The sequence below is a fragment of the Herpailurus yagouaroundi genome, unplaced genomic scaffold (assembly GCF_014898765.1).
Source record: "Herpailurus yagouaroundi ecotype Mexico unplaced genomic scaffold, PumYag 77, whole genome shotgun sequence".
NCBI classification, from domain to species: Eukaryota; Metazoa; Chordata; class Mammalia; order Carnivora; family Felidae; genus Herpailurus; species Herpailurus yagouaroundi.
In genome coordinates this window covers 12,748,455-12,763,186 of record NW_024412388.1, presented here as the reverse complement: position 1 = coordinate 12,763,186, position 14,732 = coordinate 12,748,455, and the positions used below count along the sequence as shown (strand labels likewise).

At 54.1% G+C, this 14,732-nt stretch overlaps 1 protein-coding gene across 1 annotated transcript in view; it reads right to left on the bottom strand.

Annotated features, from left to right (window-relative positions):
- Positions 1 to 277, bottom strand: part of ACTL8 (actin like 8) — a 61,616-nt gene extending 61,339 nt beyond the window's left edge. Inside the window, exon 1 of the mRNA XM_040456773.1 lies at positions 120 to 277. The gene's annotated coding sequence lies outside the window, so the exon portion shown is untranslated. The remainder of the gene's footprint in view (positions 1 to 119) is intronic.
- Positions 278 to 14,732: the final 14,455 nt, after the last annotated feature.

Genomic DNA, 14,732 nt, shown 5'->3' with positions numbered 1-14,732 from the left:
CTCCAGGGCTGCCAGCCAGACTCTGCGGACCAGGACACGGCTGTGGCCCACCACATGGCAAGCACTTGGCCTGGTGCCATGCTGGTGGAACTTGCTAGAAATCCACCCCGGGGACTCACCAGAAATCTGCCCTGGAGGATACCACAAAAGCCGCCGCTGGTGACACACCCCACGTCAAAACTGCCAAAACTGCCTCCAACGCGGTGCCGGGGGGGCCGCGGGCCGTGCACTGCAGGAGCCAGGAGCTGGGGAGGCAGAAGCCCGGGAGCACCCAGAATCAGGAAGCAGGGCCCTGTGCGGCCGCATGGGCCCCCCAGCGCCCTCTACTGACCAGGCTGAGCCGGCTTGCAGGGAAGAAATTTAAAGGGCCCAGATCCATTTCCACCCGGCAGGCAAGAAGGATGGCTTGGGGCAGCACAGGCAATCCCGTTATAATAAGCAGCACAAAATGGAACATTGCCCAGCAGTGAAAAAGATACGTGGCTTAATCTTAGAGCTATTAGGTTGGATGAGAGAAGCCAGACTCAAAGCCAGCGCCTTCTGTAAGGTCTCATTTGCACCAAAGTCAGCAACAGGCAAACTGATTTACTGGGACAGAAAAGTGTTTAAAAGCAGGGTGGAGAGGGAGGCGTTTTACTGGAAAGAGGCACACTGGGACTTTCCGGGGTGACGGACGCATTCTCCGTGCTGAGTGGGACGGTGGTGATACAGGTGTAAACATTTGTGAAAACCCTTCAAACTGAATACTTAAGGTCTGCGCATCTTGTGGCAGGTAAATTATACCTCAATTTTTAAAAATCAGCCCCCATGGGGTGCCTGGGTGGCTCAGTCGGTTAAGCATCCAACTTCGGCTCAGGTCATGATCTCACAGCTCATGAGTTCGAGTCCCGTGTCGGGTTCTGTGCTGACAGAGCCTGGAGCTTGCTTCGAATTCCATCTCTCTCTCTCTCTCTCTCTCTCTCTCTCTCTCTCCCTCTGCCCCTCCCCCACTCATGTTCTGTCTTTCTCCCTCTCTCTCAAAAATAAATAAACATTAAAAATAATGTTTGTAATTATCCCCTGAATTTTTGGTTTCAAATCCAGTCACTGTTGGGGGTGCCTGGTTGCCTCAGTCGGTTCAGCATCTGACTTCGGCTCAGGTCATGCTCTCATGGTCCATAAGTTCGAGCCCCGCACCGGGCTCTGTGCTGACAGCTCAGAGCCTGGAGCCTGCTTCTGATTGTGTCTCCGTCTCTCTCTCTCTCAAAAGTAAATAAACATTACATTTTTTTTCACATCTGTGTACCATCTTCCACACAGTAGGTAAACAAATATGTTTGAGTAAACGAATCACACGCTCTTTGCTTTCCTCCCATCAAAACAACGTGACAAGACCCCCGAAGTCACTAAGCTGCAGCCGTCCCCCCCCCCCCCCCCAAGCGGCGGCTCACTGTTGGTTCCAGTTACCCACAGTCAGGTCCGGTCCCGTGGCAGGTGATTTTCCGACGCACTCCCAGGAGGCCGGTAACAGCCGCTACGTCACACGGCTACATCATTCCCCTCCACTCCTTACGCGGGCATCTTATCATCTCACGTCGCCACACGAAGGGTGATTACGGCACGTATCAGCTATTTTGAGAGACAGACCACATTCACAAAACTTTTACGACAGTCTATTGCTATGACTGCTCTATTTATTATTAGTTGTTCTTAACCTCTTATTGTGCGTAATTTATAAACCTTATCGTATGTATGTACGGGATAATTTGGTACCATCCACAGTTTCAGGCACCCACTGGGTGCCTCGACCTTCCCCCAACCCCAGATAAGGGGGGACTACTATCCCGGCCTGCTTTTCTGCTTTTCCCATAGCTCTCTGCTTTGTGTTTAGTAGCAGCTCTTATTACGCTGACGTTAGCTTCAGAGAGGCAATAATAATAATAATACTCCCAGAGTGACCAGCCTGTCTTGAATGTTCTGTGCCTGACCCTGTTTTCAATACTCTAACGTTCGTAACAGCCTATGAAGTAATTACTTCTCTCATCCCCTTTTTGCAGAGGAGGAAACCGAGACCCAGTTTGTCTCAGCGTCTACACTCGTAACCACTCCGGAGTCAGACTGTCCTAGGTTCAAATCCCTGCTCTGCCGCTTGCTAAGTGCGGGTCTTCGGCAAGACGGCACGTCGCTCTGAGCCTTGCTCCACTCAGTCTTTGAAACAGGGATGCTACTCTTTCCACATGGAATGTTTAGCACGGGGTCCGTCCCAGAGCAAGGGCTCACCACCATGAGTGAACAGCGGATGCCACCAGTTCTGAGAATCAAAACACACATTTTCGCGTTTGAACACCCCTGACATCGGAATGTGCCATGCAACCAGTGACATCTCGCCATCTCCTGGGATGGTGCCAGTCCTGACACAGGGGTCAGAGCCGGGGCGAGAGCAACCCTGGTCAAAACCGTCCATGCTGTTGTCACTTCCACATCCGGGGATCAAATAGCTTTCGATAAGAATAAGATAAAAATATGATGAGCTGAGAAAGCATCATGTCACCCTTTAGTTGGCAGCTGCTTTGCCTTCTTAGAGACACCTAAATTACCGGTGTGTTTTACAGTTGATGGTTTCTTGGATTTGATGAAATGCACCCCGGTGTTGTCATCCCAGTCTGTCTTCCCTGCTGCAGACAATTGGATTATCATACCCCATTCTTCCTGCCTCCCTGTTAGACAGTCAGACGGCCATGCCTTCATCAGGTGCCCGTAGTGCCTCCCCCCAGGGTAGAGCTTGGCCACGCAGCTCACTTTGGCAGGTCAGCAGCAGGACAGTGCACCGGTTCCAAAACAAAGCCTCAGGAGACATCCTGTGTCTCTGCCCAGCCATGGGAAGCAGACCCTGCAAAGGAGAGCAAGAGACACGTGTGGTCCGCCCGCAGCCTGAAGTAGAGCCACCCGGCTGCCCAACCACCCTGAGCAAGAGTAATTGCCTGTAAGCCCCTGAGATTTGGGGAGTGCTACTTGTTATGCGGCATTGACATCGTAGCAATAGCTAATTCATCCATTGAACTATGTGTGAGGGCCAGTCCTCTGTATCTCCAGTTTCCAAACTGACCCCTAGACATAGTGGGTGTAGAGGGCACTCAGAGAGATGCTCAGAGGTGGGGGGGGGGGGTGGGGAAGCAGGCTTGGGAATCACACAGACCTGGATTCAAATGTCAGCTCTTTGGGGCGCCTTGGTGGCTCAGTCGGTTAAGCGTCCGACTTCGGCTCAGGTCATGATCTCGCAGTCTGTGGGTTCGAGGCCCGTGTCGGGCTCTGTGCTGACAGCTCGGAGCCTGGAGCCTGTTTCGGATTCAGTGTCTCCCTCTTTCTCTGACCCTCCCCTGTTCATGCTCTCTCTCTCTCTGTCTGTCTCAAAAATAAATAAATGTTAAAAAAAAAATTAAAAAAAAATGTCAGCTCTGCCCCTTCCTAAGCCTCAGTTCCCTCACCTGCGAAGTGGAGCTTCTAGATTACAGGAGCGACGGGAGGTACAAAGGGGGGTTCACCCAGTGCCTTGTTCTACTGGGCACTCGGGGAACACATCACTTCCCCCTTCCTTAGTAGGTGCTTGTGAGTGAATGTATGACTGAGACCCCTGTAACCCGCTTCTGCACCCCAGGACCTGCCAGAAAACTCTCTTCCAGGTGTTGCTGGCACAGGGCAGGCAAGATAGGAGGTCTTAGCAGGAGCCAGGGGAGGCATTTGCCAAGCTGCTCCAGCAGTTCACCCCCCACCCCCCACTGAGGCCCCTGCTACCCATTCTATTCCAACCTGCTTGGCATCCAGGTGCCCGACTGGTGCCAGGCTCGAGCTTGGCAAGCTTTGTGCTCCCCCAGGATTTCCTGCCCCAGTTATTCCCTGTGATAAAGGCAAGGGTGAGGAACACGAGGGGTGAAAGGGCTGCCCATCTGGTCCACACAGGGGGCGGGGGTCGGCCAGCTCTCCTAGCAGAAGATCCCAGGCATAGGGGCCCACGACCCCTACGGACCAACACATCCTAGGTCGCCCCACCACAGCCCTTCTGAACTTCTCTTCTCGTGGCCTCAGAGATACCCAGGTTCCCGGCCTCCTCCCTCCCGGCTCATTAACCATCCCTTTGTTGCCATGGTGTTTCTGAGCCTTCCTCAGACAGCAAACCCAGAAATAAGCAGCAAATCAGATAAGTAGCCAATCTTGGGCTGAAGGGTCTACAGAGGTGACCTGACGCACACACACACACACACACCCTGTACACACATATCCATGCACATAAATGCACATATCTGTACACGTGCATGCACACCCACAGGGGTGCCCCATGCGTGAATGCACGTGTGTGTGCAAATTTGCACACATGTGTACACATACCTGTGTACGTGTGCATATGTAACGTGCGTGCACACACTGATCCTGTGCCTCAGCCCTGCGCCACCCCACGCATACCATGGCGGCTCCAGAAGCCCAGTGACCGTCACTGCCACCGTCACATTTTCTGCCCCTCCACCCTCTGACTTTGCTGTTTTCTTTCTGGCAAAGCCTTCAGTGCCCACCAAAGTCAGTAAGGCGTCGGGGGCACAAATAGTTAAAACTGGGCAGCTGGGAACCATAGGATCATCAACCTTGTCACACCCCAGCGGTGGGACCGGGGGGGGGGGGGGTTGTCAATGATAATATTGCTCAGGCGGTCACTGCTTTGTCACATTTCATTCAGCTTTCAACATGTGTCAGGTACTACACAGAGTGCTTACCTCAATTTCGTCCTCACAACAAACTTACAAGATAGACATTATTATCACTGTATGTTATTTATCCACTACTGGCTACCAAATTATTCCAAAACTTAGCAACTTAAAACGACAAACACTCGTTACCTTATGTAACTTCCGAGGGTCAGGAACCCAGGAGCAGCCTGGCCAGACGGCCCTGGGTCTCCCGAGAGGTTGCAGCAGGCTGTCGGGCAGGGCTGCTGTCCCATCATAAGGCCCGACTGGGGCTGGAGAATCCACTTCCAAACTCGTCCATGCGGCTGTTGGGAGGCCTCAGTTCCTCACCATTTGGACCTCTCCATGGGCTTCCCGAGCAGTCCCATGACATGGCAGCTGGCTTCCCCCAGAGCTAGTCATCAGACAGAGGGAGAGAGAAGATGAGGAGAGGACCCAAGACAGGAACTGCAGAATCTATTCCAACCTAGTCTCCTAGCCTCACAAATGGACACCACCCCTTCTGCCGTATTCTGTTGGTCACAGACTCCAAGCCGGGTACAAGGTGGGGAGAGACCAATGAAGGGGGTAAACACCCGGAGACGGGGATGACTGGAGGCCATCATGGAAACCGGCTATCACATCCCATTTTACCGATGAAGAAATTGAGTCTCAGATGAAGTGACTTGCCTCAGGTCAAACGGCAAGTGACGGAGGGGACATTTGGAGGCAAAACTTTCCAACTCCAACATCTATACCCTTCACTCCAAACCTTCTCCTCCCTCTGACATCAAGTGCTTTCCCGAATGTTAGAGGTGTTAGAAGAAGTCAGGCTGGATTATCTTTAAGGGCTCATCTATTTAGAAAGTTCAAAGGCTTAATTAGCAGAGCAGGACCTGAACCTATCTCCCGACTTTCAACCACCAGGCTCTTGTCTATCTCAACGTAGCAGCCCTCAACGCCAGTCCCGAACCATCTCTGGGTGTTGGTTGCCTCACCCCTGCACACTTGCTGGAACTTCACAACCCCCGCCCCGGGGGAAGGACACGCGCAGCTGAGTCTGGGAAGTGTGCAAACTTCCAAGAGCAAGCACAGCCATCCAGAAGGGAAAATGGTCTTGTCCCCACTTTGCAGGTGAGGAAGCTGAGAGCTGGGAAATTTCCAGCCAATGGGAACAGAGCCAGAATGAAGGTCCTGGTCCTCACCCTGGATGCTTCCCATTCCTGCCCCTTGGGCTGGAGATTCCACCCGATCCTGGGTGAAGAGAGGTCACAGCCTGGAAGCCTGGTCCTGTCGCCTCCTCCATCGAGCCTGGTGCGTGGCCTCCTCCATCAGTCTGCCTCCTGCTGCTCACATCCCCTCAGCCTCGCCGGGCTGTCAGCGGGCATATCAAAGGCAAGGAAGCCTGCCTGGTGAACACTGACCTTGTTCCAAATTACTCCGGGGGAAGGACACTCAGAATCAAGAGACAGTATTCGGCACAACAGCACGCAAACAGTTCAGAAAGAGGGGGAAAAATTAAGTCTTTGAAATAACATTAATCATGATAATGCTTTTGCTGGTTCCCTCCCTCGGTGTTTGTAGATGTTCTCTCTCGAGACAGGCTTAACCCTGGAGGATCCGGGCTCTGCTAGAGTCCCCAGTGTCACATTCTCTCCCTCCCTCAGCCAAGAAGCTCTCCCAGTATTGTCTTTGCCCACCTGCCACCAGCCCTTCGGGGTCCAGGTGTCCCTCCAAGCAAGGTCAGAACGCACGGGTGAGGCAGGGAAAGTCACTGAAGGAAGCGGCTGTAATCAGGACTGGGGTGCCCCCGGCTCATCCCGGTTTGCCTCATTTTACGGCCGAAAGTCTGATGTCCCAGTCACCGCCTCTGTCCCAGGCAGACCACCCGGAGGAGCCACCCTCAGGCTGATTGCTAGCACGCAGTACCAGGGGTGCAACTGTACCCCCCACCTCCATTCACATGCAAAAGCCCTAACCCCACCGTGACTGCGCTGAGAGACAGGGCTCTAAGGAGGTGAGTAAGGCTAAGCAAGGTCAGAAGTAGAGGGCCCTAATCGTGTAGGGCGGGGGGAGAGACACCAGGAGTGCGCATGCACCCAGGAAAGGCCACGTGACGACCCAGCGAGAAGGCGGCCGTCTGCAAGTTCGGGAGGGAGACCTCAGGAGAAACCAACCGTCCTGACACCTTGATCTCAGACTTCCGGCCTCCAGGACGGAGAGAAAATCAGCGGTACTGTGTTACGGCAGCCCAAACGCACAGACGGACGCGGGGGAAAATATAATAGTCATGAAAACCAATGCCGTAAGACCTTGGATCGCGAGGAACCTGTTCGAATGTTCCGCAAGACGAGCAGACATTTCCAATAAATTTTCACTTGACAAACGAGCGACGTCTTGCGACATGAGTCGTATGTGATGCCAAAAAACGTCGCGTGATCACAACTGAGCTGATGGTTCTCGAAAGTCTCTTTGATACACGCGCGCTTTGGATGGCAAGCGTGTTTCCGGAGCGAATCTTGCTCGCAAACCAAGGTTTTACTGTACTTACACACCCCTCACGGTGTTCCTGGCACTACTCTAAGTCCCTGCACATGGTGACTTCATTGTGACCCCATGAAGTAGGTGCTATTATCGTCCCCATTTTGTAGATAAGGACAGTGAAACACAGGGTTTCAGTAACTTTCTCCAAAGACTCCAACTAGGAAAAGTCAGCGCTGGGATTTGAACGCCTTCGGACTTACTGCAAAGCTCGGCTCCTCCCGGCTATGCGAGGGAAATTGAAAAATTGCCTGATTTTCAAATGCCGGCTGCTAATTAAGGAAAAAATAATATTTATGGGCATGAACAAAAGTGTCTAACTCTCAGCTGCCAGCTTGTAATTGCTGCTCTCGGAGAATTTCAGCAAGTCAGAATTAAAATTTCGGCCACTGCCACCGCCGCGAGCTACCTCTGCCCTCTGGCATGAGTGCGGATCTTACAACTGTAGGGTCGAGAGACAAGGAAAGCGGGGCACGCAGGAGCCCACGGGGAATTTGGAGACTGTGGCATCTAAGCCCTCCTTTCACGACTGGCACCACCAGGCTCAGAGAGGTTAAATGGATCACCGAGGTCACACAGCAAGCCAACGATGGGGCCAGAGAAGCCTGTTCACCGGTCACCCATCAAATCGAGGACAAAGGGGGTATTGTGTGGCCTCGTTCTGCTACTTGGCTTTCTATCCATTCGTCTGTCTGTCTGTCCGTCCATCCATCCACGCATCCATCCACTCATCCCATCAGCCAGCCAGTCGACCCGGTGTAAGGCCTGCCCTGCCTGTGGCCTCCTTGAAATCAGGGATTTTGCCTTGCCTGTTTTTGTGTTCCCAACTGCCACACGGTGGTTGTCCTTCACACAGTCTCACCCGAGGTAACCCCTTCCCGGCTGTAATCCTTGGAAAAGGCGCTTCGCATCTCCAAGCCTCAGTTTCTCCGTCTACAAACCTGAGGGCGTAACCGCACCTGTTCCACGGTATCATGAGGAAGAGGCAAAGTGGGCGCGTGGCAGGTGCACAGGAAAAGCCAGCTGTGACCCCCGGCTGCCATGAGGGGCTGGCACCCACCCAGCTCCACACTGCTGGCCCTGTGCTCTCCGAGGGATGGGACAGGCAGCTGGGAAGCCTCGCTGCAGGACGGGGGAGGGGAGTGCGGGGCTATAGCGGATCATAGAGAAAGGAGCGCAGGGCAAGGCTGCAGAGAGCGGACTGGAGATTCGGCACCGCAGGACGAAGCGGGCCAAGGGTCGGCCTGTCTGCAAGGGCCGCCGATCCGTCCGGGTCAGGGTCGACGCCCAGCCTCGGCGTCCTTGCTGGGACTGCACGGGCTCTGGGAGGGCCGCTGAGCCAGCTTCCAGAACCACGCAGAACTGCGCCGGCTTCCCCATCACCAGCCTCTGCGGAAAATCGACTGTGATAGGTCAACGTCTGCTCCGTTGCTGTTACCGGCTTTTAATTATACCTTTTTGTTGCTGTTGTTTAAAACTCAGGGACCAAACTGGATCCAGCCACCTGAAATTAATCTTGGCGTCACATGGTGGTGTGGAAACACGGGCCATCTGCTCTCGGGCTGTGGGGGAAAGAAAGGCAAGAGGAGGCCAGAGGGGAGGCGGGGGCTTAAGGCCACCGCTCAGTGTTTCTGCCTCTGACACTCTCCATGGAGAGAGCCCTTCCTCGGGCGTCTTTGATAGCTTCCTTCTTCCTGCAACTGCTTAACAGCCCCTCCTGGGCACCGTGTTCCCGCTGGGCAGTCGAGCTACAGCTAAGAACAACCTGGTCCAGTTTCTCATCCGAGACGTTTGCCATCTGCCTCACTCACTGAGAATCTTAAGACATCTGACTTACTCACTGAGAATCGTAAGATTCTACAGGACGGGGTAGGGGCAGGGGTGGGAAATGGACCATTCATAGTCACGGTTTTCTCCAGACCTAGCAGCCCGAGATGTAGTGCAAGATTATGTTAATGTCCCCAGTGACATTTTAGCAAAGGAATAAAAGCCACTCTACAAGGCACTCTACAAGGATCATCTCATGGGAGCTTTAGAGGGCTAATACTACACCCATTTTACAGACGAGAAAACTGAGGCTCAAATGGGACCAAAGTTGCCTCTGGGGAAGGAAGTGACAAAGCTGGGACTTGAACCGAGACCCGAATGATCCCCAAACCTGTTCTCATCACCACGAGGCTGCTCTACCTCTCACAGGAAACCGTGGCGCCCCGGGTCCCTTCCCGCGCCCGCATTGGACCTGAGCGTGATCCCAGAATGCCGAGGACTGGGAAGGAGTGAGTGAGGGCCAAGGAGTGTGTTGGCGGTAGTAGGGATCAGCGGGCACAACTCTGGCTTTGGCGGGGGCAGTGCCCCCCCAACTCCAATGTGGGGATGCTCAGCTCACCCGGTGGCACTTTGTTCCCTCCTCTCTTCAACATCCTGCCACTGCTGGGAAAGGACGTTTTGTCCTCCGTGGAACTGAGGCTGAAGAAAGCCGGTGTTTGGGGACTTGGGCTCCTGGCTCAGGGCACAGATGGCATTAGGATCTACAAGGGGAGTCAGGCTCCCTGCACCCGCTCCCCACCCCCCCACCCCCCCCCAGGGAACATGGGAGCCTTGGAGGACCATGGGAGCCCTTTTCTTGACCGGACTTCTCTCTCCCTCTTTGTGCTCTCTTTTTTTCCACTTTTTGATGTATTTTTGCTCAAGGGGAAGGGTGGGGGAGGGTAAGGAGCTCTTTCCCCGGTATTTAGGGTTTTTCTTAATGAACACTCTTTTTTAGTTTATTTATTTATTTTGAGAGAGAGAGAGAGACAGAGACAGAGATAGAGCATGAGCAGGGGAGGGGCAGAGAGAGAGGGAGACCCAGAATCCGAAGCAGGCTCCAGGCTCTGAGCGGTCAGCACAGAGCCCGACGCGGGGCTCGAACCCACAGACCGCGAGATCATGACCTGAGCCGAGGTCAGACGCGTAACTGACTGAGCCACCCAAGAGCTGGATGGTTAATTAGACTGTGCCACCCAGGCGTTCCTGCTCCCCCAGAAGCGGGCAGATCAGCCCAGGTCCCAGTATCCTTATCTGCGAGAACCCCTTGGAGCAGCCAAAGAATCTGCATCCTGTGTGGCTCAGGATTACTTCTCCCACTGCCAGGAAGACCACCATCAGGGCTGTGTGAGGGTCCCCACTGCACTGCTGGGCCAAGTTCTCCCTAGCGACCTCAGACCTCCCACTGGCCAGACAGAGCTGGCCTGGCTCCCCCCTCGGGTCCCTTCCACCCACTGGCTCGTCCTCCCTCGGCCTGGCCCACAGCACACATCGCCAAAGACCGCACGCAGTTGCCCAAGAAGGAACATTGCCAGAAAGAAAAATCCGCGCGGTCCATTCCTTGTCTCCCTGGGTTCATCTGCCAGCGCCCATCTCCAGTTTTCTTTTCAGCACGAGTCAACTTGGGATCCAAAATATGACAAACTCAGTAAACATGTTCTGCACGAGATGACCTTTAAAGAGAATACAGCATTCGGGGACGCCTGGGAGGCTCAGTCGGTTGAGCATCCGACTTCGGCCCAGGTCATGGTCTCGCGGTCCGTGAGTTCGAGCCCCGCTTGGGGCTCTGTGCTGACAGCTCGGAACGTGGAGCCCGCTTCGGATTCTGTGTCTCCCTCTCTCTCTGCCCCTCCCCCACTCATGCTCTGTCTCTCAAAAAAATGAATAAACGATAAAAAAAATTTTTTTAAAAAGAGAATACAGCATTAGGATAAAAATATATACAGACACTAAACTGTGAACAGTGGTTGTTTTTGAGAAGGAGGAAGGTTACCAACGACTTTCACCTTCTAATATATTATATATAAATTTTCACTCTAAGTAAACATTACTTTCCTAATCAGGAAAATGAAATCGAGCTGTTTCAAAAAGAGACAAGACCAAGAAACCCCTCGGTTTGACAACTGAGTGGTCTAGAAGAAAAGTCGGTAAACTATGGCGAGGGGGCCAAATCCGGCCCACCACCTATTTTTATAAATAAAGTTTTATTGGAACACAACTGCATCCATTCACTTACGGATTGTCAAAGGCCGCCTTAGCCCTACGGCCTTAGAGTTGAGGAGCTGTGACAGAAATTGTATAGCCTGCAGAAACAAAAATGGTTACTGTTTGCTCCCTTCCAAACCTAAGTCTGCCCTGGTCCAGAAAAACAGAACTTTGTGAAGGAAAAATTAGTGTCCAGTGCCAAAGCGGGCGTCTAACGCATTTATAGGCTGACAATCCAGGCCTCACAGAAAACTGGATCCTTCAGGATTCAGGGTTCATCCTCTGCCTTCTTTCCCCGTAGATGAGAGTCTCCTGTGCTCTGACCAATCACCTAGGGACAGCAATACCAGAATCACCCTCCGACAAGGTAAGTCCTTCCTTAAGTCTAACCTAAATCTTGCACGCACCTTCCCCCCCCCCTCCCCAAATCCTCCTGCCTCAACAGCTCAGACCCTTGGCTCAACCCTGGGCACTTGACTGGGTCTCCCGTTGTTACTGGCTGAGTCTTGGATCTCGCTCAGTGCCCCGTCAAGCCCGCAAGACCTCAGCTACCGGGAGGGAAGGTGGTGCTGTGGACAGCCGGCCTCGCCCCTCCCCTTCCGAGGCTCCAGGCCCCCGGGGATGTGCAGAGGCAGGGGCTGACCAGTGGGGTCCACCACACCAGCATTAAGAGAGCGCCGATGGCTCTGGAAGCAAGTGTCACCACTTCTGGAAGAACGATTACTTTAACGCTGCATAAACACCCATCCAGACCCGTTCCACGGGGGTAAATGAAAGCATGAGAGCATCTGGGCTGATTTATCTCAGCCGGAGGAAGCCAGAGAAATTCATTTCCCCCTCTAAACGATCTGCTCCGGGTCCTAAATATTCAATAATTTCCTAGCTGGGAAATGGATTTCCTCCCCTTCCCCATGGCAGGCGGTTTGCATTCTTATGCACGACATCATCGGGGTATTAGGGGGCTCACTTTATAGCAGGCTCTGGGCCGCGGCCCCTCACCCTTTGCCAACTCAGGGAGACTTAGGAGCATATCAAGACCTCAGATCCCCTTTCCCACCCCACCCCCCACCCAGCGCCGTGTCAGGGCAGCCCCACCCGGTCCCTGAGCCAGGCCTACAGTGACTGCCCCAGCCCAGCCCGCCTAGCCCACCACCAGATCAGCTCAAGAAGAGGTCTGGCTGGCCAGACCTGGAACCTGGTGGGGGCTCAGTGCCCCTTAACTGTCCATTTGCTTGTCTGTCTTTCCCACGAGGGGGTGACTCTGAGGGCAAGGATGGTCTCAAGTTCATTCCTGTATCCCCTGGTGTCTGTGCCACAGTGGGTGGGCAGTTGTGGAATGAGTGAATGAAGAGATGAATGAATGACAAAAGAATAGAGAGGTAGATGGATGGCACTTTGAATGTTATTCACTTGAGTCCTTAAAGAAAGGACTGTGGTTTATTTATCTTCCTATCTCAGTGCCTGAAACATCATAAGCTGCCCATAAATGTTCGGTGAATTAATGTAGCAGAGAATGAGCCAGCATCACTGCCCTAACCAGACTGGAGGGTTGGGCTTCCTGGCCCCACCAAGATCGGGAATCGCCTCAATGCAGACTCTGACCCTTGAGTAGCCCCTGCCCCCGTCAGGCCCTGGCAGAGGGTAGAGGCAGGACCCTGCAGTCTGGTCTGCGTGCCCTGGCCAGGGAGGGGGTTTTGCATCCACTGGCAGAGGAAGGGAAACAGATGAATTTGGGGCTTGGAATCTGTTCATCAAGGAAAGGGATGTGGCCAGAGAGGAGAGGTCTGATAGGGCGAGATGTTTCCCAGTGTCCTAACGGGGTCAGGGGTCTAACTGTGCCCGGAGACATGGAAACAGGCAAGCAAAGGAGAAATGGAAAGAAAACCGCAGAAGGAAGGGGTCAAAAATAAGAAGCAGAGGCAGAGAGTTAAATTAAAAAGGGAAACAAAACCAAAGAAGCACCAGAATGGGGCACGCGTGAAACAGAAGGGGCTCCCAGACCCACCACCCAGGGACGGGCCCCAGGGAAGTCCTGTAGTCGTCTTTGCTGGGGGCAGAGGGATTCACTGGATGGCCCCGAGGTGCCTACGGTCTAGAAGCTGCACCAAGGTCTGCCAAGAGAAGCTGGAACCCAGGAAACAGCTTCACCTCCCCTCTGGGCTAGGTTTTGGAGAATCCACCCAGAGCGAGTGCCGGGAGCCTCCCCCACCGCCCCTGTGCCCAGCCCCGAGCCCGCTACCTGGCCTGGCCCAGTCTTTACGTCCCATCACTTTGCCAGTTGTGCGCGTGAATAAAGAGACGCTCAGGTGCCCCGGGCGGCTTTGGACCACGCTTCGCAACATCGGTGCTGTGATCTGGAACACGAGCTTCACGAAGGCAGGGATCTCGGTCTGTTCCATCCACAACGGTATGTCCCAGGGTCTAAGCAGTGCTCACAGTAGGTGCCAAATACATGTCTGTTGGATGTGGGTGGATGAATGAACAGACCCCGCAGCAGTGCCAGATCTAGGAGAAGCCAGCCCGGTAGCTCCAAGAGGAAGAAGGTCCCGGGGCTGCCTGGGCCCTGAGTCGGGGGCGGCCCCCGGTGGGAGCGGGGCCCAAGGCTCTCCCCCAAAGCCCCGGATGTGTCTTTGTCTCCCCCCTCTCAGAACAGCTGTGGATGCAGGCTGCTGATTACTCACCCCTCCCCCATGCTCGGCTGAGATCAGCGGTTCTCAGCTCTCGACCGTATGCTGGAGCCCCATAGAGAACTTTTTCTATGCCCGGCCGCCTCCCAGATCAGTTAAGTCAGTTTCTCTGAGTGGGGCCACGGACCTCGGCAGCAGTTTGAAATCTCCGTAGGTGATTCCAAGAGGCAGCCAGGGTCCAGGACCTAGCACCCAAATTCGGGGACAGGGGTGTTCACGCATGCGATCCGTGGACCGGGGAGAGCAGCGTTGCCCGGGAACTTGTCAGAAAGGTAAATTCTTGGGCCTTGCCCCAGACCTGCTGAGTCTGAAACTCCAGAGGGGGGCCCGGCTATGTGCTCCAGGAAGCATTTCCGGTGATGACGCTGCAGCTTGGGTGGCAGGGTCGTGCCCTGGGAGTACGGTCTCCAAAGCCCCTCCAGGGAGGAGGTGACTCACAGGGACCCCTGCCGGGCCTGGATGAGCTCCCAGGAAAGCCAGGTCGCTGAGAGCCTGGGGGTGTCAGAGGGCTATTCCTGGGGTGCCGACAATACAGGGAATTAATACTCTGGGAGTCTCAACGCTTCCCGAATAACGGTATCTTTAGATGACTAAGATCATCACAGTCCCCAGAGACTGGGGTTCCGGTGATCCTTAAATATCAGTATTCCCAGGACACTAACTTTCTGGGGTATCAATAATCCAGTATCCACAGGAGGCCAGCAGGATCGGAACAGGCACCTCCTGGGATGGGCTTCCAGTCCCCCTTCCGTATCAGGTCTGGCGACGCCCGTCGCTTATGTCCAGGATACTTCTCTCT